Here is a 26623-nt window from a genome sequence, read left to right as displayed (position 1 = left end):
CTATTCCTCTTGTTTGCTTATGGACATTGACTTCTACCCAGTTCTTAACGTTTGCCTATTGTGCAAATTATTTTTGTTAGTTCAGCATGTCTCTAACAATTAGTGTCTGCTGTAATTCAGTTTTCATATTCATTGATTGTCCCAAATATGATTTTGCTACAGCAATGTTTCCCAGTCATAACTACAAAAATGACAAGCAGTACTTTTTGTAATCTCCATATTTGACGCATGAAAGAAGACTAAATTCCTGTTTGAATAAACAACATAATAAGGTTATTGAGAATAGAGACCATTACTATATAAAATTATGTCTAAGTGGCAGATATAATTAACATTGGATTGTAATTACACTAATTACAAGTCACATTAAGATACTCCAGTAATGACAAAGTGAGCACCCTATAATTGAATGGAATAAGTAGGGAAACATGCTGCTCACACTAATTACCTAAATGAGCTAATACGTCTTCAGAGTGACAGTCATGCTCAATGTTCTTACATAGGCAAGACAGTTTTGTAAGTTAAAAAAAAATCTAATTTCCTTCCTTCCTTCTCATCAGGACCTATTTCAAGTCATCAGCAGCTTTAGAATTTGTCTCTTGAGCCAAAAAGAGTGATCCTGCAGTTAAGGCTTTATCTAATTTTGTTCAGTAAAACATAATCTTTATGTTACACTGTGATTTTGAAATAGTCCTGCTGCTTTGAAAGTAAAATCTGGGTTGGTTTGTGCTTACTGGTAGCATCCCTTGACAAGCCAACCCACTGTAATTCTTCCACTTATTTGAATTTGAAACTAACAAAACTGTGTAACTTAAGCTCAGCATGCTCTGCAGCATAAACTGTACTTATTCTGTTGGTTCCATGGTAACAAATGTGGCTTACAACAGTCTGGCTCCAGTTGTGCCCTTGAGAGCGGTAAAATTTTGAATTATTCAAGGCAATTAGTAGGGGCACTGCAGTGGAACTCAAATTTCAGCTCTAGCTGCTTAGTAAGAATATAAACTAATATGAGAACATAAATTCTATGTATTGTTGAAAAAATATGCATTTCTTTTCCTTTAAACACCTCTAGCTGTCTGGAGTCTCAGCTTGGGAGGGGAAGGAAAATAATATATATTGTAACCATATAAAACACTTCCCTAGGGGAAAAAAGTGAAGCAGTTCTTGATAAAGAAAGCAAACATATTTCATCAGGTGGACTGTGCTTTACATTGACCTGACTGGAGTATATTTCTTTTCTACATGTGTGGCCTATGTTTTAGTACCCACAGCTCCAATCATCTGCTTCACACAAATCAGAAGCACATGTTTGGTAGAAATAAGACAGAATCAAAACTGCCCCAATTGGCAGTCGCCAAACTTCAGAAAACATCTCTATTTTAACTCCATTGCATGGATAAGTGGAGTGGTTGTTAAAGTGTTTAGGAGCTCACAGACCAGGATCCATTCGACTAGATATTATACAAACAGAACAAACAAGCAGCTGTGGTCCCAAAGGGTTCCTAATTTAAGCATAAGACAAAAACCAACAGATGGATGAAAACGGGTAAGAACAGGACAAAAAACATAAGCCAGTATTTGTGAGCATGATGGCACACATTTTGTCAAGGTTTTTGTAGGCTTCATAGCAAGAGAGAGTGTTAAGGAAAGATCTGGAAAAAGGTAATGTAACTCTGTGGACACTTACAAATAGTTTCTTGCAAGCCTGTGGAGCAGCATGAAAGAAAGCAAAAGGTGTTTGTTTGAAAATCTAGCAAAGTGAGCAATAGAGATTAGCAAGCTGGGCAAAATGGAGGCAGGAGCCAAGTTCTCAGAGCTGAATGAGTGATGATAGGTAGGCGGACATGTGCAGTTGACAGCTTTCAAGGTGAAGATGAGTTCATTTCACACAATAGAGATGGAAGAACTAATGGAGGGATGTAAAAAAAGTGACCTGTTTAAATGGATTGGCTTGAATGAAATTTGCAGCATCCCAGACACATAGTAGTGCATTTATCATGGCCAGGGAAAAGGAAATTGCCTCTCTCATATTTTACTCACATGGATGAAAAGGAAAGACTATATGTCTGATATATTATGCGGAAAGAACTGGAAAGGTTTAGATATATCCTGGAATGAGGACTTAGTGAGAAATCCACCTCAAAGATAGCACCAGCATGTAGCACTACAAAAAACTGAGCACAGGGGCTGGCATATGTGGCTCCCTGGCTGAAGCACAACAAGTTGGCACACAAGCACATGCTCATGCACCTGTCTCATGGATAAATTGTCATGGACTTGAGTATAACAAATCCTGGTTCCATGGAATTCAGTGGGAAAATGCTCACAGACTTTGATAGAGGCAGATGTATACCAACCAACGACCTTTGCCTCCTGGTTTCTAAAAATGCTTATCCATATGGGGAATTACTGAAATGCCAATCTATAGATCAAGGCAGAAGTGTATAAGTTCTTCCCTTTGAAATGTACAGATATTAATGTTGACAGATATTACAATCTGCCCACAATCATATCAAGATTGTTTTGTTAAACATAAAAAATACACTAGAAAAATAACAGTCATAATCATGATCTGACGTTGTTTGCAGTTACATGGATTTATTATTTTGCTCTGAAAGTAGTCTTTAACTTCCAGGGATCACAGTCTTGACATGGCTTGTGTGTTACCAATGATCCTGAGACTTGCTGTCTGAAATTGTGCACTCCTGGTAGAGTCATCCATGGTGGCAAGGTTGAGAGCAAGGTTTCCAGATTAATCCAAAAATAAAAATAAGTCCTCAGTGGTAGAGCAGGTGGATGAAGAAAGAATACTTCAGAATGACTGCAAAGGTGGATGAAGGTTGCAGTAGAATTGAAAACCCTAGCTTTTCCTTGTCATTGGTTTAAGTTTTCCTTCCTGTGAAGTATGGTGTTTGGGTGCTGATGCACAATGGCATGTCCATGTTAAAAGAAGGAGGGATATTTCTTCAATAACAAGTCCTACAGTGATGGTCAAGTACAAATGAGGGCAGATGCTTGTAATTACTAGAAGCTCTGAGTCACAAACCTGCATGGAGATGATGATTGTGTGATAATTATTTTGTGCTTAGAACTGAGACAAGTGTGCAGTTCAGCAGATCAATCATGACTGTGCAGGCCTATTTAGTATCCACTTTGCTCACCTCATATGGGTAGGGAGCTAGAAAAAGTGTCCTAAACCATAGTCTGTCTCATTTAATCTGATTGAAAAGCATTGTGATCACTTTATCTGTGGTCCAAATCAAATGATGAAATTTCAACCTGGAACGGTCTCACCTTGATGTAAAACCCTAATGGGGAACATGCAGAGCAAAGCTAGCACTCATGGCCAGAGACTTTGCATGACTTAATATTGACATTGCTGCACTTAATGAGATCAGGAGTGCAGGTGAGGGGCAGCTCACAGAGCATGGCGGTAATTACACCTTTTTTAAAAGGAAAAGCTGAAAAGGACAGGTGCATCCATGGTATTGTTGGTTTTTTTTTTATTAGGACCAAGATTGGTACTCAGACAATGAATGTCCAGTTGGCTTCAGTGAACATCAGGACTCTTCATCTTCAACAGACCAACAGGCAATATGAAACAGTCATCAGTGTGTATGTCTAACCCTTGATGCAGATGACGAAACAAAAGAAAATTCTATTGTAAATCTGACCAAGTCCCCAAACAAGATAAGATAACTCTTCTCAATGATGTCAGTGCTAGAGTGGGAAGGGTCTCCAAGGTTTGGAGAGGAAGGGTGGATGATGCATTCCATCATATCCATCCATATTGCCCCAAAATGATATAAGCAAAAGAAGCAACTAAGGAAGAGGCCTGATATCAAGTACTTCAAATATCCTGCTAAAAGTGATTATCTCCAAGAGTGCCTCAGTGAGAAACTCTGATCTCCATGATGATCTTGACACCATTTATCACTGGCACAGCCTCAAGAAAGGCATCCATTAGGTATGTGAAAAATCTCTAGGCTTCTCCATAAAGAAACATCAGGACTGGTTTGATGAGAATGATAGGGGAATTCAAGCATTCATTGACAGAAAAAGAGCCTTCAAAGCTTGGCAAAATGACACCAGATCCAAACAGAAGACAGAAATTTGTCATTATATTAAAGCTGAAATCCAGAGGAAAATTTGAAAATGAAAGAAAAAGTGGTGGGAGGACAAAGCAAAAGTGATTTGAAAGTTTTCTGACAACCATGACGTTCATACTTTCCTCAGTGCAACCAATATTGTAAGACAAAATCATCAGTCTTCCCACAACATCCCATTAAGGACTACTTTGAAGATCCACCAACTTATGAAGACGCCTTGAAAGCCACTGAGCAGATGAAGAACAACAAAGCATGTGATCTTGATGGAATACCAGCTGAAATTTATAAGCAAGGTGGGAAAAAGCTCTCATGAAATATGCATTATTATTATGAAAGTCTGGAAACATGAACAGATTCACAGTGATGCCAGAATCAGTATCCTATTCAAGATAGATCAGACTGCAGCAATTAAGATATTTCACTCCTATCCAGAGCTGGGAAGATCCTTATCTGCATTCTCCACAGTAGACTCAGTTTCCTCACTGAGAAGATTTCACCCAAGTCCCAAGGTGGTTTGGACCACTCAGAGGTACAATAGATATGATCTTTGTTACTAGATAGCTGCAGGAGAAATGCCACAAGCAACACTCAGATCTTCACAGGGTTTTCACTGAACAAACTAAGCTCTTTGATTCAATCAACAGGGCTTCCCAAATTGTTCTCTCAAATGACCACCAGGCACCCATAGTTACTGCCTTATGGATTACTTGAATGGCTCTGTTCTTACCCTACACCATGCCCAATGCCTCGCAGGTGGCATCCTCATTGATGTTCTCTTCACTTAGGCCCTCCTCTTGGGGCTCCTGGACCCTATCTGGTTCCATGTTGCCCTCAATAGGCTCCTGTACCCTCACTGGTCCCATACTCTCACCCCCTCAATCTGGGCTCTGGACCCTTCCCTGTGTCCCTAGGAACCTCCTCCTCCCCTTTGTTCCTCCCCAAACCTCCAGACTGCTTTAGGTATTACCCTCCATGTTGACCTTCTGGAGATCTAGCCATCCTGCTGAGGCAATCAGTGTTCTCTCAGCAGGCTCTAAGCTGTTACTGCTAGCTCCACTCAGGCCTGGGCTTTTCTCTTACCTTAGCCCAGCCTTCCTGCAGGGTTAGATGACTCCGTAATCAACCCTGGCCACGCCTGCAGGCTGCCCCAACACTAGCCTGCCTGCTTCTTAAAGTGGCAGAAACACCAAGCCTCTTGCCACAATTTGTGCCCTGTTGCATGGAGGTGAAACATGGATGACATATCAGAAACACCCGATAGTTCTGGAACATTACCGTGCCATAAGCAATGTCTTTGGAAAATCCTTTATATCAGTTGGGAGGACAGAAGAATGAATGTCAGCCTTCTGGCTCAAGCAAACACCACAAGCATGGAAGTCATGTTTGTGGCACCAGCTCCATTGGTCAGGGTGTTATAGGGGTGCCTGACAGCCTGCTCCCAAAACACATACTATACTCTCAATTCAGTGGTCAGCACTGTAGAGGTCGGCAAAAGAGATTTAAGGACACCTTAAAGTCCAGTCTGAAGAAACGTGACATTAACAACACCTGGATACTCAAGTGCTGAATTGTCTGCAGTGGTGCCATTTTATGAATGATCAATGCTGCATCATGTATCCACCTCATTATGGAAGTGGATACATGACAGAGATATATATATATAGAGAGAGAGAGAGCTGTGACCTAACATAATCAGGATCTACTTTTTTCTCCCAGAATTGTTTGCCACACCTGCAGGTGAATGTGCAAACCTCATCAGAGTCCTTGGTGGACTATGGACTCATTGGTGACTTTCCGATTTACTGAAGATTGTCATCCTTCTATCAAGAGACTACTGACAACAACAAAAAGCAAGACACTAAAAAGGACCTTAATGACATCTGGTGAGTAAAGTTGTTTTGTATTTGAAAGTACTGTACATAAAAAAAAGATTCCTGAGAATTTGATATAATTTCTCTTATTGAATTAAAAACCATAGAGAACTATGATTTTAGATTAGCAAAATTATGTAATGAATAATCTTAATAAATTCTAGCTCTTCCTAAACAGATTACCATGAATTTGTAGTTGAATGTTTGATAAATTAAAAGAGACAAAATGTTCTACTTTTCAGCACATTTTGATCCACAGCTGGTGCACCGACTGTTACAGAGTGTATATTAGCTTTAGCTGTGATTTTTCAAGCTAAGGTTTACTTTATTTAGCTCTATGGGTATTTAAAATTACTTGAAGTAAATGTTTTAACATTGGAAAATGTTGCTTAATGAGGACTTTGGCCCACCTGGAAAATATTAATATTACTCCTTGATCCTGCAGTGCGATCCTTTATAGTCATATTTTGACCTGTGCTGTAGAAGTATTATAACCAGCCTGATGAAATGGCTTTTATCTCCATTTGGGTAGCTGTTCTATTTCTGATACTAAAAAGTGATGCGAGAAAGAGGTCTGCATTTACCTGGCCTCTGCTTGGGGCCAGTGTGGCCCTTCTCTCATGCATTTCATATTGTCAGACTTTAATATGCATAACAGAATATAGGGTTATTTAGGAGACTTCCATGGTACATTTGATACACAGCACAGATCTTCAGGAAAAATTAAAAAAATATTGACTTAAAATTTATGTAGACATTTCAACATTGTTTAATATACTTGTAAAGCATTTACTTTGGCACTTTTATGATAAATTTTAATAAAATATTTTACAGTTTGTTAATGTGAAAATAAAGGGCAAATCATGCTCACCTCACTAAAGTAAAGGTACATAAGTACATTATTTAATAGAGGTGCTTAATTTAATCTTTGTTAGGTCCCACTGATGTAGTATCTAATCTCAGTTCTGTAACTGACTCACTGTATAGTTCAGAGCAAGCTCTTTACCCACTGGCAGTGCTCCCAAATGTAAAATGGGATATTATTATTAATTTACCTGCTGGTTGTATTCTGAGGAAAAAAATTGTTAATGTTTGCACAGCAACTTGAATTTGTACAGTGCTATGCAAATGCTAGCATATTAAAAGCATTACTGTAAAGGAGTTGAGCAAAAATGTTATTTGCATTATTGTAAAATAAAGAGATTGAGGTCCTTGCCATTCAAATTGAAACACCCAAGTTAATTTAGTTGTTGTTATTTAGAAGAGTCATTCCTTTGTTTGGCATAAATAGAGTTTATAGCCACTTGAGATGAATAATCATCACTAAAGCAGAGTAATTTGCTCCAGTTCGATTATGTCAGCATAAACACAGCAGTGCTTCCATTGAACACATGACTTAAGACATGGTAGTATTTCCATTGTAACCATCTTTATCAAATGCCTATAACAAAGAAGTTAAAATTGCTCTGGGATGCAATTTAGTTTATCATAGATGTGCTGTACAATTTGTTTTATATCTTTCTACAGTTAAAGCTAAAACATAGTTTCAATTTTTAACATTATGATTTCACATCTATGATTGGTGTCATGAGTTTTTGTTTAGAATGCAGTGCAACTGTATCTTGTATGGTGGCACAATTATGTAACACTTTTAACAGTGACTACTGCATGGGGAAGCAACTCTTCAATAGCTCTTTATATTTTGACATGTATATCATATTAGAAATTTCCTAAATAAATTTTTCTCAATAAATTTCAACAGACCAAAATAAAATTTTAAGCCTTGGAGTGATGAGTCAAATTATTTTAGATACTGAAACCTCAGCAAAACTTTCACTGACTTTAAGGATGTCATGATTCACCCCCATGTCTGCTGGAAGCTAGTATGTCACATTGAGGAAAACCTTGCATATAAATAATAATTTTACTTTATATTCAAATCTCTTTTGAGAGTTCTCTTCCAGATGTTCTAAATATATGCTATGTGAAACACACTGTGTTGAGCACTGTGCCCAATGAAAAGGCAGAGATGAAGGGACATGGTTACTGAAAAATGGTTAAAGGAAATTGTACTGAAAAGCATGTGAGTCTGAGAATGAAATGTTATTGTTGTTGGCTCTGGATTTAGGACACAGGCTTTATTCCAGGGGGAACAAGGCCCTGGTTCTGACTGACCATGGCTTTTCCATTCAATAATAGGCAAATTTAATGATACACACTGAAAACAGAAAAAAAATCCACAGTACAAGCAATCAAACAATTCTATATATCTACCGAATCCTAGGGCTGTCACGAGAATTGAAATACATCTGTCCAGGATGCAGTCTCCACTCTGAGGCTTTTTCCAAGGTGTCAAATGTCAGAAGTCTGGAGGTGGGATGCCGAGGCCCATCCCCGCCTCCAGGGGGTGTATGAGATGGGCTCATTGTGCACCCGCTATGGTGGCCTCAGGGACCCTTCCTGGGGGATGGGAATGGGGATGGAGAGGGAGGGATGAGACAAGGGAAGGAATGAGACAAAGGGAGGGACCCTTTGTTATTTTCAAGTCTCTGCTTTTATAGTCTCCTTCCCTATTGATGTCTCTTGATCCATGTCTATCTCTGGTTGGTCACTTTATGCTGTTATCACAGTCCACATAGCTTTCCAGGCCTTCTCCTAATTTGGTCTGTTTCACCCAAAACCGGGACTCAGACTCCCCTGCTCTGAGGCCTTGTTAGCTGGTACCGCTTATGTTGTGTTATGGGCAGTATGGCACATACTCCCTCACTCCCAGTTTTGTTGGCCTTGTTGTGTTAAAGACAGCCTGTTTGCTTCCAGGGCCATGAGAAACTTTGTGTGTGAGACCCAAGCTCTTTAGAAAACAATTAATTCTTGCTGTTCATCTTGAACCCTTATATCTATCTATCTATACCTATAAGCCAATTTCCAACAAAAACAACCTTTAAAATCCCATTTCTAAGCCAATAATTGGTGTGTAGAAAAGCTCAGCAGGTTGTTGTTTTGTAAAATGAAACCACACTAAGCAGCACACCATATGTACTGGCTTTTTTTTTTAACCAAACCAAAATCCTGGATTAAAAAATTGCAACATTTTGTTCAAGATTTTATGAGACAAAAATGGTAGTTCCCAAAAAAGCTAGCTAGTATGAAAAGAGGAGAGAAAAGTATTAATGATCCTGGTTCCATAGCATACTATGTTATGCATTAACCTTTCTCATGGTGGCACTCAGGTTGAATTCCTGCCTTACTTTTCAAATGAATATCAGTTCAATCATCACTTCGCTGTGGACATTTGTTTACAGTTTAGATCACAAAATACAAATTTAATCCTCTGAGCATTCGCTGTTTGTGAAGCCCTAACAAGAGGACTGTTAGTACTGAGCTATTTTGGCAAACTACAGTATGTACTTCTACTATGCTTGGGTTAGCTAGTACTGTTAGTCCCTCATTTTCATGAGCTCCAGGTTTACACATTTTTTAAAAAAGAGGTAGAAAAACCAGAATTCAATTATAGACCAGTGAAGTGCAAAATGAAGTGACACTGCCTTAGTCCTTTCACTGCCACTTCATGGCTTATAATTTATTTTTAAAGAATCTTCTTCAAGTTTTAATCATAAGCAAATAAAATTCCATCTGGTGATTTTATTGCTGGACTGTATAAGACACTGAGGTGATAGATTTTACAGCTCTGTTATCGTAGTATCTTAGAGCATTAATAGTTTTCCATTGCTAGTAAAAGATGAACAGGAAACATGTCTGGAATCAGAATTTATCTGAGTTGCAATAAAATATAATCCTCTAGTGTCTTGTTTACAGTTTTAACTTTGCAACATTCTCCTTCTGGAAAGGAGTTGTGTGTTTAAAGCAGAGCTACTGAAAGAAGGGTATGCATATCTCTGGAGATGTGTGCCAAAGTATTGGATGGTACAAAAGAGAATGGGAAAGGAGGCGAAGGGGAAATACAAGTAGAGGAAAAGGAAGGAAAAAATAAAGAACAACTCTGCAATATATTCTGAGCTGTTGAAGAGGGTTGTAGTGACCTAAAATGTTACTTTTTTTATAATCTATAATAGGAATGAGGATAGTCTATATAACTTTCTCAAACATTTTTTAAATTTGTTAATCTCAGGATTAAATAACCTGTTTTTCAGGCTTGTAATAACTTCACTGAAAGATATTTAAATCTGAATTTGTGAGCCCCTAAGGCCCTTGTTGGGGAGCTGTAGCCCCTGCTGGGGGGGCCTTAGCCCCTGTTGGGGCCATTTGTTTGCAAGTTTGAAGCACGGGAGAACATTTTTTTGTTCCTGCATGTGCCTCTTGCCCCATCTCAAAAGGGTTTGACTTGGGGCAAGAGGCACATGCACGCTCGTCTGGATGGGACCATAGGGGTAAAAAAGAAGCTCATCTAGCTAATGGGATAAAAATCTGTAGTCCCTGTTTGGGCCATAGTTAACACAGTCCTGTCTTTGAATGATTTCTTGTTATGCAAGTTTGTGTTCAACTCATCTTTTAAAGTTCTACTTTTGAAGAACAGCTACTCCAAAGTCAGCCCTGTCCAGTTAGGTTAAAGTGTTCTGCCACAGGCTTTTGTGTGTTTTTGCACTTCATGTTAGATAAGTGTTTCCTCATTCTTTCATGTATAGATTGCCCTGTCTGTCCAATGTAGACAATGGAGGAACACCGTAAGCCGGTGACAGCATATATGACAACCATAGTAGATTTGGTGAGTGAATCCAGGTTTTTTAATCTGTGTTATTTGGTACAGTGATTATGTGGTCTTTGTGTTGCTGAAGGGGCACAGCTTACATCTGGGTTTGTTGCAAGGCCTGGTTAGTCAGTGAGACTAGGAGTGAAGTAGCTTATTGCTTAAGAGACAGTGTTTGAGGGTGGTTGGCTGTCTGTAAGCTAAGACAAGTTTAACCCCATGGCTGCCTTGAGAGGGTCATCACTTTCCAGGAGAGATTGAAGATTATTAATGATGTGTCCAAGGTTTTTAAGATGGGAACCAAAGATAAAAAACAGAGGTCCTTCCCCCCTTCTCCAACCTTCCCCCCACCCCCACATACCGGCATGGAGTCCTGTTCTAACTCCCTCTGGTGCTGAGTGGGGACTGCCTGAATCTCTGAAACTCTCTGACTCTCTCTCAGTCTTTTCCAGATCAACTCAGAGAGCTTCAAATTGATTTGGACCTTTTTATTAGTCTCCCAATTCTATTTGGTTTCAGAGATTTGGCCACCAAATCAGGCTGAATCTCCTTCATATTGAATCAGCACCCAAAGCTTCTCACAGCCCTAATACACACAACTACTTTATGACAAAGGTGTATAAATTATGATTGCTCCATTTCACAGACAAAGACGCGGGCATACACATGAATCTAGATTAAGTTTGGGGTCTAGATTAAGATTACTATATCTATAACAGAAACCAGATGAAAGGAATTAATGGGGGCCAGCCTGTACTTGCTCATGTTTGGGAAGGAGCCCCACTTATCCATAGACTTATGCTTTGTGGTGGAACAAGCCTATGACAATATTTGACTCATGGTCAGTATGTGCAACAGCTTTGGGACCACCTGCATCAGGCTTATCAGTGGGTGGCTAAGACCACCGGAAAAAACCAGCAACACCATAAGTGGCATTATGATGTCCAAGTCCATGAGCAAGGGTTGCAACAAGGGAACTGGGTGCTGTTGCTTAACCTGGAGCTAAGTGAGAGACACAAGATCACTGATTGCTGGTGGCCTGACCCCTATACGGTGGAGTCCAGACCTGGCTGGAGTCATGTGGTTGATCAGAACCCCCTGCTGCCCATTGGTGAATTAGTGGGGCCCTCCCTACTTGAGGTAGAGCTGCGAGAAGAGAGGTCCTGACTGCCACATAAAATGAGGCTTCTTACCAACAACTCTGCACCGGTAGCTCCTTCAGAAGAGTCACTTTCAGACTCTGACCACAACTGGTGGTACCCTACCAAATTTCACCCAAGTTTAGGGGCCCCTGCTCCCAAAGGTGAGAGAGACTTGGGAGATACAGTCCATGGGGCCTCACTTAGTGGGGTTGAAGAAGGGAATGACCCACTGTCAGGCTCTGAAAGGGGAACCCTCCCCATGCCTTCACCTGTAAGTGGGAAAGACCCATCAAGTGAAAATGGAGTCCTGCCCCAGACCACACCCCACAGCCAAGGCATGCGCAATGACTGGTCCGCTGCTTCACCTACGATGCCCCAGGAGTGCCAGGGGAGGTTCCCATCTCCACCCTTTGGGCCAAATAGTCCCTAAGCTTGGGGCCTGTGCTTCACTGGGGATGGTGAAGGTTTCACAGGGGAGGATGTGACAGGCTAGCCAGTGGTGGGTTAGCCCAGGGATTTTGAAAAGTTCAAAAATGATTGGTGGGGGGATTCCCTTTACCCCACCAACCAGGCCCCTGGAAAAGGAGAAGGCTGCCCCCACCCTTCACCCATGGGCTAGGTAGAGAAACTGGACCTGAGTGAAGACTCACCTCTCATGTCTCCTGATTGGTCCTGTCAGCCACTGGGGGGTGGGGGGTAAAAGGGGCAGCACCTCTGGTTCTGGGGAGAAACAATGAGGGATGAAGGAGATGAGTCCTGAAGAGCTGGTGAGAGTTGGCCAGCAGCGTGGAACAGTTGCCCAAGAAGAGCCGTGGGAGCCACAGCAAACACCTTGGTTCGGTTGCTTGGTGCACGGGGGGTGCACAGTGAGTCACCAGCTGGGACCCAGAGCCTGGGAGCCACAGGAAGCAGCTCAGCTTGGCCCACTTGGCACACAGGGTGGTGCATGGTGAGTCTCCAGTGCGGTATCCTGAGCCTGGAGCCACAGGAGGTGGCTCATCCCAGCTGCAGTGGTGCACAGGACTGTGCACGGAGGGGTCCAGGCAGGAACAAAGCCCCTGGAGCTGGGGCAGCAGCTTGGCTTGGAATGCAGGGGCATGTGTGGTGAGTTTGGGAACTACCCAAGACTGAAGCTGCAGGTAGCAGCTTGGGCCCTTTTTTCCTTTTTCTTTTGAACTCTGGCATGATGCCAGGTGGCTGGCTTGGCATGTAGAGACCATGTGGAGGATCCTGGAGAGACTACAGGCCTGGAGCTGCAAGCAGTAGCCCAGACATTAATGACTCAGTGGTACTGTTCTTGCCTGCTTTGTGGAAGACCAGGGTTTGATCCCTAGCAAAGGCACCAGAGGGGTGAGTTACCAGGAAAAGGGAGTCTCCACTGGGGAGAAGAATTCTCCTTAACTCTTTTTCCTGCCTCTTTGGGGTGCCTGCACCTCAAATTTTGTGGGATCTGCACCTCATATTTTGGGAAACCCTGTGTCTTATATTCTGTGAAACCCCACACCTCAAGCTTTATGTTTGATTTGCCTCTGCTAGATCTATATGTGTACCTTTACTGAATCCCCTCTTGCTCCCCTGGTTCCCCAAGAGGATTATACCCTTATTATCCAGGATCCCCCATACTCTCCTGCATATATGCCATACCCCAACCTGGTTCTTCCCTTATTAAATTGTATGTGATTAAGTTCCAACTGGTGTCTCTACTCTATAGGGAATAGGAGGAGAGCTGCTCCCCATAAGTGGTTACACCTCCCATAGTGCACTAACACCCACTAAATCCCTTTAGCTGGAGAGGAGGTACCTTGTCTGAGTACCACATGGGTTACACTACTAAACAATAGTGTCTCTAAATATTTTCCCAGTTGTTTGCTCAATCTCTGTGGTAATAAAGAAACTATATGTAGAGGCTGTGTATGAGTAAGCATCTCTGGGTTCCATGCTAAATCCTAGCTAACACTGTACGGAAGCCAGAAGTAGTAGTAATTTCACTGAATGAGATTGTAATTGATGCCTACTACTGTAGCCATATTTTACAGGCCTGCACAAGCTGAACTCAGATATGTAGGATGCAAAAACTAAACTGATTTTAAGAGAGAACCACTCTCACTTGGCTCTACCACAGGTATCTGGTTCAAATAAAACAGGGCTATAAATTATACCATTTATGGAGTAAAACATTTAGAGTTTAGGGGCCCTGTATAAAATGGCATTGGCAGCATCTACCTTTCTACTCTGGATAGTATAGTTTCTTAATTACAACCATAGCTGAAATGACTAGTGTTTGGAAATTGGAATGAGTTCATATAAGCACTTACATTATCAGGAAATATAAATAGTTCATTTATTCATAGGACTGTTAGAGTGTTCCTAATACAGTTTTTATTGATGGATGCTTGAACTGTATCAATCCACTTAAAATTCAAAATGGTTCCATTGTGCAAGGGCTTTATGGCAAAAGCACTATAATTTAATTTAATATAATGTTTTTTAAAACAATGATGTTTGTTTCATAAATGAATATTTTATATGTTGTGTTTAATTAAAATAAAAGTCTTCTACTGATCTAGAAAACACACAACAGACTTGAGTTTATATTTATGAAGTGTAGCAGTATTGGCAAGAAACAACTTATCTTGTTTATGAGACATTCCTGCTATTACTTCTACAGCTTGCAGACGTTTTATTGCTGCGCTTTACTTGGTTTACAGTGCAACAAATGCAATTAAACTGTCACCATGAAAATAAGGCTATAAAAGTTGGGTTTTGTTTCTTTTTTATTTTAAATATGATATTTACAGATCAAAATGTGTTTTCAGTCAAGCTCTGGTGGTTTTCTTGATGCTAAATTCTTGCAGGTAGAATGCAGACATAGAGAATCTCCCCTTAAATAAAAAAGAAAATGACCTAGGTGATTAGATAATTTTGATTTATTCAGGGTGTCTGGGAGGAAGAGATGTGTATGAACTGCAAATGTAAACCTGGAGAGCCCCCATGGACAATGAAGGTTTTGTCCTTTGTGCTTTGATCAGTTGAACTGGAAGACACTGAATCTGGATATTCCTGAACTCTAAGAAACTTCAAATTCAGATATGAGCAAAGGGTGAAAATGTACTGCCAGTGCCTATCTTCTACACAGCTACCACATTTTGTTCTTAATTCATAGCTCAGTAAGGCCACGGTATAACACTCAGCTTGTTATATTTAATTAAAACATTTAAATATCTTAAATATCAAGTAATTTATTAATATATATTTTTCTGTTTCCATGGTGCTCATTCCACAGTATCCAAGTCCACTTTAAATTGAAAGCCTCATACAAATATAAACCAAGCAATCTGATTTACTAAAACCCTTTGATTTACTAAGACAGCTTTATGAGCACTCATAGTGCTCTGGTGAGGTGCTTGATGACTGGAAAAGGGCCAACGTAGTCCCCATTTTCCAAAAAGGGAGGGAAGAGGGCGCAGGAAACTATAGGCCCATTAGTGTTACCTCAGTTCTGGGGAACCTCTTTGAGAAAATTATCCAGGATTATATCTGCGAGGGACCAGCAGGGGAATTTATGCTTAGGGGCAATCAACATGGGTTCATTAGAGGCAGGTCCTGTCAGACCAACCTGGTGGCCTTCTATGATCAGGTCACAAAAGTCTTGGATGCAGGTGTTGCAGTGGACGTAGTCTTCCTGGACTTTAAGAAGGCTCTCTCACCCCATTCTCATGAAAAAATTAGGCATCTGTGGTTTTGACACTTACACAGTCAGATGGGTCACAAATTGGCTGGAGGGCCACACCTAGAGAGTGTGGTGGACAGGTTATTTTCGACATGGAGAGATGTGGGCAGTGGGGTTCCCCAGGGCTTGGTCTTCAGGCCTGTACTGTTCAATATCTTCATCGGCGATTTGGACAAGGGGGTGAAAAGCACTTAGGTGCCCTGCTCCTTAGAGTGGAAACTACTAGGGAGAGAGCCCTAGCAGTGAGTGGGGAGCCCCAGCTGCTGCTTACCAGGGTACCCAAAGGGAGCTAATGACCCACACCTGCCTGGTGAGCTGACCTGAAGGGGCAGGGCCTGGCCCACATATAAACCCCAGGGCTGAGGCCAGAAGGGCAATTCCCTGCCAGTAGTCATGGGGGAAGGGACTCTCCCAGAGCAAGCAGAGGGGAGAGGCCAGACTGCAGGTACAGCTCTGAGACTGGAGGAAGGATAGAGCACCCTGATGTGGTGCAAATCATGTTGTAGCCAAGCAGCTTGAATTTATGTTACAGTCCAGGGGCTTGTGTTTTGTTTCTTGTTGTATAAAACACCGGTGGTTTGGGTGAGGCTATTAGGGGTTGGAGGAGGCCTCATGGGGGATCCACGGTAGTGTGGGGACCCTGGCACCAGAGAGATCACAGCATTTTGGGGTGCACTGACCCCAGCCCCAGGCAAAGGGGACAGCGTGAGAAGCCCCAGTGAGAGGGGGCAGAGCGAGAAGCCCCAGATGGGGGAAGCCTGTGGGGCGTGGTGAGAGACAAGGGCTGCAGAGAGCCTGAGTGCTGGAGAGAGCGCAGAGAGAAAGACAAGGGCTGTGGAGAGCCCGAGAACCAGAGGGCACAGAGAGAGACAAGGGCTGCGGCTAAGACCGAATAACATCCGGTACATCTGGGAGGCTTGGGGCATGGTACGGGGTGGTTGAAGCCACACATAGCCCATAAAGCTGGGGTGCACCAAGACACCCATTACAGAATGGGGCCAGGGTACAACGGAAAACCGTGTCCAAGAGGACGGATAGGCAGCCTCCCTTTTAGACCATAACATCAAAGACATGGCGGGTGAGACTTGAGGGTGCTTTGAGGTAAACTTGGCATGGTAAGGGGGTGCTAGGGGAGATCATGGCCACCCCTAGGATCCCACTCCATGACAAGCACCTTGTTTAAGTTAACAGATGAAACTAAGATGTGGGGAGAAGTGAGCATGCCAGAAGAGAGGGACAGGCTACAACTAGATCTTGACAGGTTACAGAGGTGGGCGGATAAGAATAGGATGAATTTCAATACGGACAAGTGCAAGGTGTTGCACCTGGGGAGGAAGAACCAGCAGCATACCTACAGGCTGGGGAACTCCCTTCTCATCGATGCAGAGACAGAAAAGGATCTTGGAGTCACTATTGATTCTAAGATGAATATGGGCTGCCAATGTGAGGACGCGGTCAGGAAGGGTAACCACACTTTGCCATACATCCATAGATGCATCATGAGCAGGTCCAAGGAGGTGATCCTCCCCCTCTATGTGACATTGGTCAGGCTGCATTTGGAGTACTGCGTCCAATTCTGGGTGCTGCACTTCAGGAGGGATGTGGACAGCATCAGGAGGGTCCAGAGGAGGGCCACTTGCATGATTACGGGTCAGGAGGGCAGGCCCTACGAGGAAAAGCTATTGGACCTGAACCTGTTCAGTGTCCACAAAAGAAGGCTGAGAGGGGATTTGGTGGCTGCCTATAAACTTGCCAAGGGGGACCAGAGGGCAATGGGAGAGTCCCTGTTCCCCCAAGGACTACTGGGAGTAATCAGGAACAACAGCCATAAGTTGACTGAGAGTAGATTCAGGCTAGATATCAGGAGGCGCTGTCAGGGTGGCTAGGAGCTGAAACCAACTTCCAAGGGAGGTGATGCTTGCCCCTACCCTGGGGTTCTTCAAAAAGAGGCTAGACAGCTACCTAGCTTGGGTCATTTGATGCCAGCATCCTTTCCTGCCCATGGCAGGGGGTCAGACTAGATGATCTGCTTAGATGATCTCCTTCCAACCCTACCAACTATGAAACTATGAAACTAATGATATATGTTCACAAATTTTTATTTAAACTTTTCAGATGAGTGAGACTGGGGAAGGTAGGTAAAAAGAATTTCTCAAGGTCTTAAAGTGAGGTAGTGAAGAGCTATGATTAGTAGGGCTGTATGAAGCTTTAGTCTGTGATTTGATACAGCAGAGATTTGGCCTGATTCAGCAGCCAAGTCTCTGAATCCGAATCGAATCAGGCGACCCTTTAATCTCTGCAAATCAAATCGGAACCATCTGAATCGATACAGAAAGATTTAATGTTTTGGACACAGAGACAGCTTTAAATGTATTTTTTTTTACATACCTCAAGGTATCAGATGGCTCATGAATGCTGAGAAGGTGGGGCAGATGGAGCACTGGGGGCAGGTCCCCAGTGCATTAGGCGGTGGACCCGGAAGTTGACCAGAAGCACTTCTAGGCCGCTTCTGGGTCCACTGGGGAGCGCACAGGGGACCCTCCTCCTGCCCCCTGGCTCAGTGACTGGTGCCTTCTGAGTCTGGGGGGGCATCCAGGGTCCCCCCCAGCCAATCACTGAGCTGGGGGGGCAGGGGAAGGGTCCACCACTGAACACACAGAGCACCCCCCCATGCTCCTGTGGGATGCTCCCTCTCCCCACCATCACAGCATTCACAAGCCACACCCTGGTACCTTGAGGTATGTAGAAAAAACATTTAAAGCTGTGTCTATGGCTGAATCACTGATTCTCCAAATTGGCATCGAATCTTCAGATTCAGATTTGGCCGAATCAATGAATTTCCCCAACGAATGTCCCCAATTCAGGCCAAATCCAAATCCAAATCTGAATTGAATATGACCCATTTTGCACACCCCTAATGATTAGAATTCTTTACATCATGACTTCTGACCCAGTGATCATTCCAGGCCATTCAGCTTTCTACAGGGATATGTAATCCATAACTTATATTAATGACATTAATAATCTGTATAGAAATCAGTAGTGATAATTAAATGAAATTAAACCTATTTGATTCAACTGATGCTAAAGTAAGTTCTTATTTTACAGTGTTATCTGGTGCCTTTTCACATCCAGCGAAAACAAACCATATCAAACAAAATTAAAATGACAAAGAAAACAAACGAGCTTCAAATATGAATGGGCATCAATATGTGTTAACCTTATAGTTGTAGATCTGTCCTGTTGAAACGTCATGCCCATGATCTTGTCAACTTGCATACAGTGTCCATTCCATACTCCCAATATCCCTTGCAAGATTTTCAGACTGCATAAAATCAAGAGATTCAGTGCCCCATAGCACACACATTTTTTCATATAACAATATTTTGATCAAATTTAGTTCTCTGAATGGAGAGTGTTGATGTTTTGGCAGTTATTTGGCATATGAAGATACATACCCAAGACAGCTAGCAAGACACATTTTTGAATGTTGGGGGATTATTGATGATGTACAATTTGCCTATTAATCACATGGAAGGAGTGAGTGGATGTGTCTCCTTTGCTTTCTTTTCAGCAACATCCTACCAGAATTTCTGAGTAACCAGAGATGGAATTTCATCGCTTCTTATTTCTTTGCATCTATTTCTCTAACAAATGGCTAAGAAATTGGGTTAACACATTAGACTTAGATTATTTATTTACTTCTGATTTCTAACATGGGTCCATCAGCACTCTTTTTGGGCTGCTTTACACACAGTTTAAAACTCAAGGTACATAAATAGGGAAAAGATGTCAAAACCATGACTTTTTTTTTCCCATAACATTAAAAGAATATATTTGCCTTTGAGAAATATATTCAATGCAACAAACCAAAAGAATCTTTTAACCATATCAAGTTATTTTAACACCCAGCCTTTCAAACATATGTTACTGCATGGAGTTTCTATTATATAAACTTGTCCCTTTTAAACCAATAGGTCTAGTTCAGGGAGTAAGTATTATACTTGATAGTAAATGTTTGAGAAACTGGGCCTATATTAAATAGTCACTTCCAAAGAACAAAGTCAAATATCTTTTCCACGTTATGCGTCAAAGTGTCAGATAACAGGGGATGAGGAAACTGAAGATAATTTTAATTCTTTTGATGAAAGACACTATTGCAGAGGTGAACAACCTGTTGGAGAGCTGTGCCTGCAGCAGCATTTGGTGTTGGCCATACCACAGTCACCTACCTGGGGCAACAGTGGAGAGAACCTCTTCTGTGTTATGCTGTAGTCACCTGTCTGGGCTTCTGGTAAAGAGGGAGCGCTGCATGTGCTGTATGCAATTACACAACATACATTCTGGCAGAGCTGAGTTGCATCTGATTGGCAGGGAGAAGTGACAGAAGTGGTGGGGTCCTAATGTCTGCCTGTCTCTGACCAGACCTGGGTTATTCTGGCCCATCTGCTGGAATACATGCCTACCCCTGTACTGTTGTCTATCCAGAAGCATAGCTAATAATTGTGGTGCCCTGGGGACAGATGCTGGAGAGTGGGTGAGGGCTGAGTGGCAGATAAATTATCACTGACCATTAACTCAGTGTGGGTTCTCAATGGCTTGGGCTTCAGCTGCCATGACGCAAACTGTGCAGGGGGCCACTATTTTGGCATTTCCTCTAAATTGACACATGGGACTCTTGCCCTATTCACCTACTTCTGGTAATGCTACTGGGCTTATCAGTACATAAAATTACTGAAGTATTTATATTTCATAAAAAATATTTTAACCACCTCTTTCACATAAAAAAGTAATTACTAAGACATAAAAAATGTAAAATGGGCCTAGATCAATTATTGGGTAAATGCAGAAGGGTTTTTAAACTACAGACAGTGTAATCTGATTAAAGACCCATTTTATTAATATTTCAGAGATTATAGATATGTCTCTGCCATGTTGTCAAATAATCACCAAACTCAAATTAGAGTGCTGAGGAGCTTTTACCAAGAATGTTCTTTTGCTTACTGATGAGTTATACCCTGGAGGCAAACAACAACTCCTGGGCAGTTGGGCTGTAGGAGCAGTAAGACGCATGGGTGAAGGCCCATCGCGCCCCCAAACCCCAAAGCCCCCCAGCAACCCCCAGCAACTGTGAAGGAGCCCTGCCTGACCCCCAGCAGAGCTGGAGGTAAGCAGGGCCTGTGGTGGGAGAGGCTAGCTAGCTGTGGGGAGGCAGCTGAAACAAGCCGAGGAGGATCTTGCTCCACCCCAGCTCCTATTTTGTCCAATCCCCCAAGGAGCTGCGCAAACAGGACATGCAAACAGGTGCACTTATCTGCCTGGTGCATGAGTTAGCACGGGAATTTGTGCAGAAGGGCAAGCAGGACCTGAGCCTCTGGGCACTGACCTGTAGCCAAGGGTCTACAAGTTGTAGCCAGACTACTACAAGGACCATGGTGGGTGGGACACATTGCACCCCAAGGCTCCCCCGTGTACCTGAACTCCCTTTTTAAAGGCCTCTCCCTCTATGCAGTTTCATAAATTCATAGATTGTAGAGTTGGAGGGGACCCTGAAGGATCAACGTGTCTGATCCCTGCCCCTGGCAGGAAAAGGACTGAGGTCAGACAACCCCAGCCAGGTGCCTAACTGGCCTCTTCTTGAAGACCTCCAAGTTAGGTGATAGTACGACCCATCTTGGCAGCCTGTTCCAGATTCTGGCCACCCTTACTGTGAAAAATCTCTTTCTAATGTCTAACCTGAATCTACTCTCCAGTAGTTTGTACCCATTTTTCCTAGTTATTCCAAGGGGTGTCCTGGTAAATAGCACATCTCCAACTCTCTGTTGTCCTCTCTTGATAAACTTATAGGCTGCTACAAGGTCTCCCCTCAGATGTCTCTTGTGAAGGCTGAAGAGAACCAGATCCTTCAACCTTCCCTCGTAGGGTCTTGCATGGAGGCTACTAATCATACAAGTGGCCCTCCTCTGGACTCTCTCCAGATTCTCCACATCCTTTTTGAAGTGCAGTGCCCAGAACTCCAACTGTGGCCTGGCCAGTACCGCACAGAGGGGGAGCATCACCTCCCTTGATCCGTTGGTCACGCATCTGCTAACGCACAATAAGGTGCGATTGGCTTTGTTGATGGCTGTGTTACACTGCTGGCTCATGTTCATGTTGGAGTCAACTAAGTTCACCCAATTTAAGTGAGGGCAAGCTTTCTAGGAACATTACCAAATTACGCATCCTTTGTTTTCTCAACTACTACGTTTGACAAAAAGTTACAAGAATTTATTTTACAAGGAACTCGCATATTAAACACTTGGAACCCCAGCAGGGTTGGTAAATGCTTTCTGAGCAGCCGCTTTAGCTTGGTGGGCTTGTAGTATGGCTACAGCTTCATCAACCTGTCTAATAAAGAGACTCAGTTAGACATGTTCCCTCAACTTCTTCTTATAAATCATGTTCCCTAGCCTCTAACTCAGGGGTGGGCAATTATTTTGGGTGGAGGGCCACTTACCTAGTTTTGGCAAGCTGTTGAGGGCCGCATGGGTAGCCCCACCCCTTGACAGGTGCTCCACCCCCTGGTCACCATCTTGGGACCGATGTCCCAATGTCTTGAGACCAATGTCTCAGGGCGCAGGCTGGCAGGGGTTTTTGGAGCCAAGCTAGGTTGCACAAGCAGGGAGAGGGGGAGCTGGCCCGACTCCGTAGAGCCTCTGCCGGCCGGGACCCTGTACCCCTGCCGCCCTGCTCTGGGCCCTGCTGGTGCTGGCCCTGGGACACCGGTGCAGGCCCCACTATCCCATTCACTCCCAGTACCCCCAGCTCTGCAGTACAGGTGGAAGGCAGTGCGCAGCCCAACTCTCTGCTCTGGGGCAGGGAAGGAGCTAGTGCTGAGTGTGGGGAAAAGTGGCCCCTCGCCTGCCCTGTGGCTAGTGCTCCCTACTGCAGTCACTCACATCCCGCACTGGGCTGTCCTGAGGAGGCACAGGCAGCCCCATGCAGGCTGTGAGTGGCTTCAGTACAGGGTACCAGCCACCTGGAGGGTGAGGGGCTGCTTTTCCTGTGCTCAGCACCAGCTTGTAACCCAGCCTGCTGCCAGCCTGAGCCTTGTGCTGGCTCTGGGCTCACCCATCAGCAGCTGTCATCCCCCTGCTTACCATGCTGGGCAGTGTGTAGCTGCTACCACTGCCTCTAGGCTGCCCAGTGCACAAGCTCTGGGCAGGAAGCAGCAGCCAACACTGCCTGGCACAGCAAGCGGGAGAGGCTGCAGCTGCTGCTGCCATGGAGCAGCCCCAACAGAGCCAGAGCAGGACCTAAGCTGGCAGCAGGGGTGTGTTACAAGCTGCTGCAGCCCACATAGGGCTGCCTGTGGCTGTTCAGGCTGTGAATGGCTGCAGCACGGAGCACCAGCCACAGGGTGGGCGAGGGGCCACTTTTCCCCAGGCTCCTTCCATGCCCAGGGTCCTGCCCTGCCCTCCCCCACCTTACCTGAGGTTCTTGCACCGGGGCAGCCACATGGTTCCAGGCCAGAAGCCCCTGCTGGGGTCCAGCTGGGGGTGTGGGGGCCGGACGGGCCCTGCTGTTGCAGGAGCCCGCCAGGATTCTCTTGGGTCCTATTGCCCCTGCTTCCTGTCATTTTTGACAGGAACCAAGGACAGATCAATGTTAATTTTCTAAATTTTTTAGGGGCTCCATGGGCTGGACAGAATGGCGTTGTGGGACGCATCTGGCCTGCAGGCTGTATTTTGCCCACCCCTACTCTAGCTAGTTTTGTTGCCCTCAGCTAGATTCTCTCCATCTCAGTTGTCCTCATCCCTTCTGTAGTGGGAGGGTCCAAAACACAGTACTCCAGATGTGACTTTACCAGTGCAGAAGAGAGGAGAATAATCACTTCCCTCAGTCTGCTGGCAATACACCTACTAATGCAGCTCAGTATGCCATTAGCTTTCTTGGCAACAAGGGCACATTGTTGGCTCATTCAGCTTATTCTCCATTGTAAACTCCAGGTCCTTTTCTGCAGAGTTGCTGCTTCGCCAGTCAGTCCTCAGTCTGTACTGGTACATGGGATTGTTCCATCAGAAGTCCAGGACTTTCCACTCGTCCTTACTGAACTTCATGAGATTTCTTTAGGTCCAATCCTCCTATTTTTCTAGGTGTGTCTGAATCTTAGCCTTACCCTCCAGTTTATATACTACTCCCCCAAGCCCGGTCTCATCTGCATACTTGCTACATTCCATCTCATCTTCCAGATCATAGCTGAAGACATTGAACAAAACCAGTCCCAGGTCTGATCCCTTTTGATACCCACTGCCAACTAGATATTCAGCCATTGATTACTACCCTTTGAGCCTGATGATCCAGCCAATTTTCTATTCACCTTACAGTCTTTTCGTTCAACCCATACTTAACTTGTGAGAAAGTTGTGGGAGATCATATCAAAAGCCTTGCTAAAGTCAAGGTATATCATGTCCACTGCTCTCCCTCTACCCATAGAGCCTTATTTTGTCAAAGAAGGCAATCAAGTTGGTCAGGCATGACTTGCCTTTGGTAAATCCATGCTGACTGTTCCTAATCACTTTTTTTTCCTCCAAGTGCTTAGAAATGGATTCCTTGATGACCATTTCCAGTTTTGTTACTTAAGTTGCATGTAGAATTGGAGAGGAGCCAGGACAGAGAATAGGAATTATGTATTAAGATTTGTAACGTATACTGCATCAGCTATTGCTTGTGGGGTTAGGACACAAACACATTGTAAGAAGGAAACTTGTTTAGCTATGAGTGAAGCAAGGGTTTTTGTTGTTGTTTTTGTGCTTTAACTGCTGAGGAAAAGAGATTCTGTGAGTACATGCAGTTATTGAGAATTTGTATGTAAGAATGTGAATATTGTGCTTTTAAATAATGTTCATTGTACTGAAAAAATTGACATTTTTATGTGTCTAACTATAGCAGGTTATAATAAAGTAGACTTGAAACCTTAGTGCTCAACTAGATATCATTGCCTCAATACTTTAATATGAAGTCAAACCTACCAGAACCTTAAAATGTCAGTAGTTTAATTTTTACTTAGGACAACATTTAATTTTGAAGAACAATCAATAGTTAGCTTGATATTTTCAAAACACTTAAAGCAACTTGTGTTACAGTCTCATTATTTGACAAAAAGTTGTTACCTAAACATTTTCAAGCTGCTCAATATGGGGGCCTCTAAATAAGAAAATAAAAAACAATCCTGGACATTTTCATTCTAATATGACAAAAATATACATGTAGATGGGTGCACAGTTATTATTTATATTGAGTTGACGAATCTGTGCAGAAATAACATTAATTCATCTTAAAATTTCATGGAAATGTATTTTTGTGGATTTTGTGCATTATTTTTATCTTAAGGGGCCTCTTAAATTGGGCATTGTTTAGGGCCTCATTATTGACTTTATGTGTCATAATCTGGCACTGCTAATCTTCCACTAGCTTTCTAAATGAGATGACTAAGCAGCACTTGTATTACAGGGAAGAACTTGGCTTTGTGGTGTCCTCTAATGCACTTGGATAGTGGAAAAACACTGCAGATGATATTTACCATTCTCCTAACAGAACTAATAAATACATCTCCAAATGTTTAAACATTCATATGCATTAAAAACTTTTCAAGTTCAATAGCAACATATAACTAAAATACCCTTGATATCTAATTTCAGATGTTTGGGGAAAGTTACAGTATTGTTCTGATGGCTTGTCAGGAAAAGCTGCATATTCTTATAACATTTGCATCTCAGACGTAAAACTTAGACTCAAACCCTCCCACTTGATACTGGTGGCAGCTTAGTTACTTAGTTACTTTGGTCTGAAGCTATTGTAACACACTATCGTGTTGCCTAATGACTATAATTCATCTTATGAAGCTTTCAGCTTGAAAATAAAATATCACTATGTAGTTTGGAGATTGATAGCCATGACTTATCTATTGATTACTCTAGTGAAAGAGGAAAAACAAAAAGACTACTCAGGAAAAAAAACCCAGAAAAAGATGCATTTTTCAGAGTTGATACAGCAATGATAAGTAAATTGATATGCAATGTTTTTAACAGTCCTGTGTAATTTGGATGCAACTTTGAAAGATACAGAGAAGTAACATTGTATTATCATGCAAAGGTGAGTTCCATGTTGTTTTTCGTTTCTCATATTCTTAGTGCTATAAATATTTAAAACAGTGTCATCGACCTTTCAAAATGAATTTACCTGTCAAGTCACTTTTATTAATTTTTTATGTCTAGTTATTTCTCACTGGCAAATGATTAAATGTTTTGAGAGTCCTACAACAAAAGAATAACTTTTTGAAATATCTAGGAAGTTAATTTAATTAATTAATCTCATGCTTTAGATATTCATGTGGTAAGTTAGGCAAACGGTTGGGCAGGGTAGCACTTTAGAAACTAACTTGTTCAGGGAAGTATGAGCTTCCATAGGCAACAGCTGTGAAAATAGGCTGTTGTCTATAAAAGCTCATGCCTTTCTGACCCAGTTAGTCAGTAAAGGCACCTATACACATGACGGAGCTCTGCTGTGATGCATACTAATTAGCATGTGTCAGAGCAGATTTGATTACTCGAGCCTGCTGCAAATCTACTGGAGTGTGCTAATTAGCATGCTCTAGTAGACCCCACATCATGTGTATTCAAAGTCCCCACCTCCATTTTGAAGCATAGGATGCTGAATACACATGATGCTGTAGGTGCTTTAATTACAGGGGCTCTCAGAACTGCTTTCATGAAAGTATCCCCCCCCACCTCAGGAGCACATGTCTAATTAGCTCTGCAGTAAAATCTCCAGCATTTCTATATTTGTGCCTGTATTAGGTCAAATGCTGGAGATTTTACTGCAGAGCTAATTAGACAGCTCAAAGTAAATGTCTTAATGTAGATATGCCCAGTTTTTATTATTTTTACAATGCCAACCTTACAATATGTTTTTATCTGCCATTGAAATAATAAAAGATAACTTCCATGACATCAAAACTACAGGAAAGATGAGGGAAGCCTGAAGAAAGAGAAAAGGATAGGCAGACAGGGTCCAGAGGAGGCCAC

The 26623-nt window shown here is 42.7% G+C and overlaps 2 long non-coding RNA genes across 2 annotated transcripts in view; one reads left to right on the top strand and one right to left on the bottom strand.

Annotated features, from left to right (window-relative positions):
• Window positions 1-6746: 6746 nt before the first annotated feature.
• On the bottom strand, window positions 6747-21921 carry LOC109323182. The gene is made up of 3 exons (XR_002104568.1): window positions 21856-21921; window positions 21455-21460; window positions 6747-6757 (listed from the first exon to the last, which is right to left on the bottom strand). It is a non-coding gene; the product is annotated as an uncharacterized LOC109323182 (long non-coding RNA).
• Window positions 21881-26623, top strand: part of LOC109323183 — a 16919-nt gene continuing 12176 nt past the window's right edge. The window contains exon 1 of the long non-coding RNA XR_002104569.1: window positions 21881-21960. This is a non-coding gene — a long non-coding RNA (uncharacterized LOC109323183). The remainder of the gene's footprint in view (window positions 21961-26623) is intronic.

The sequence above is a fragment of the Crocodylus porosus genome, unplaced genomic scaffold (genome assembly GCF_001723895.1).
Source record: "Crocodylus porosus isolate Cpor-Errol unplaced genomic scaffold, CroPor_comp1, whole genome shotgun sequence".
Taxonomy (NCBI): Eukaryota; Metazoa; Chordata; order Crocodylia; family Crocodylidae; genus Crocodylus; species Crocodylus porosus.
The sequence above is the reverse complement of the archived record's forward strand: the minus strand, read 5'-3'. Positions and strand labels throughout refer to the sequence as shown.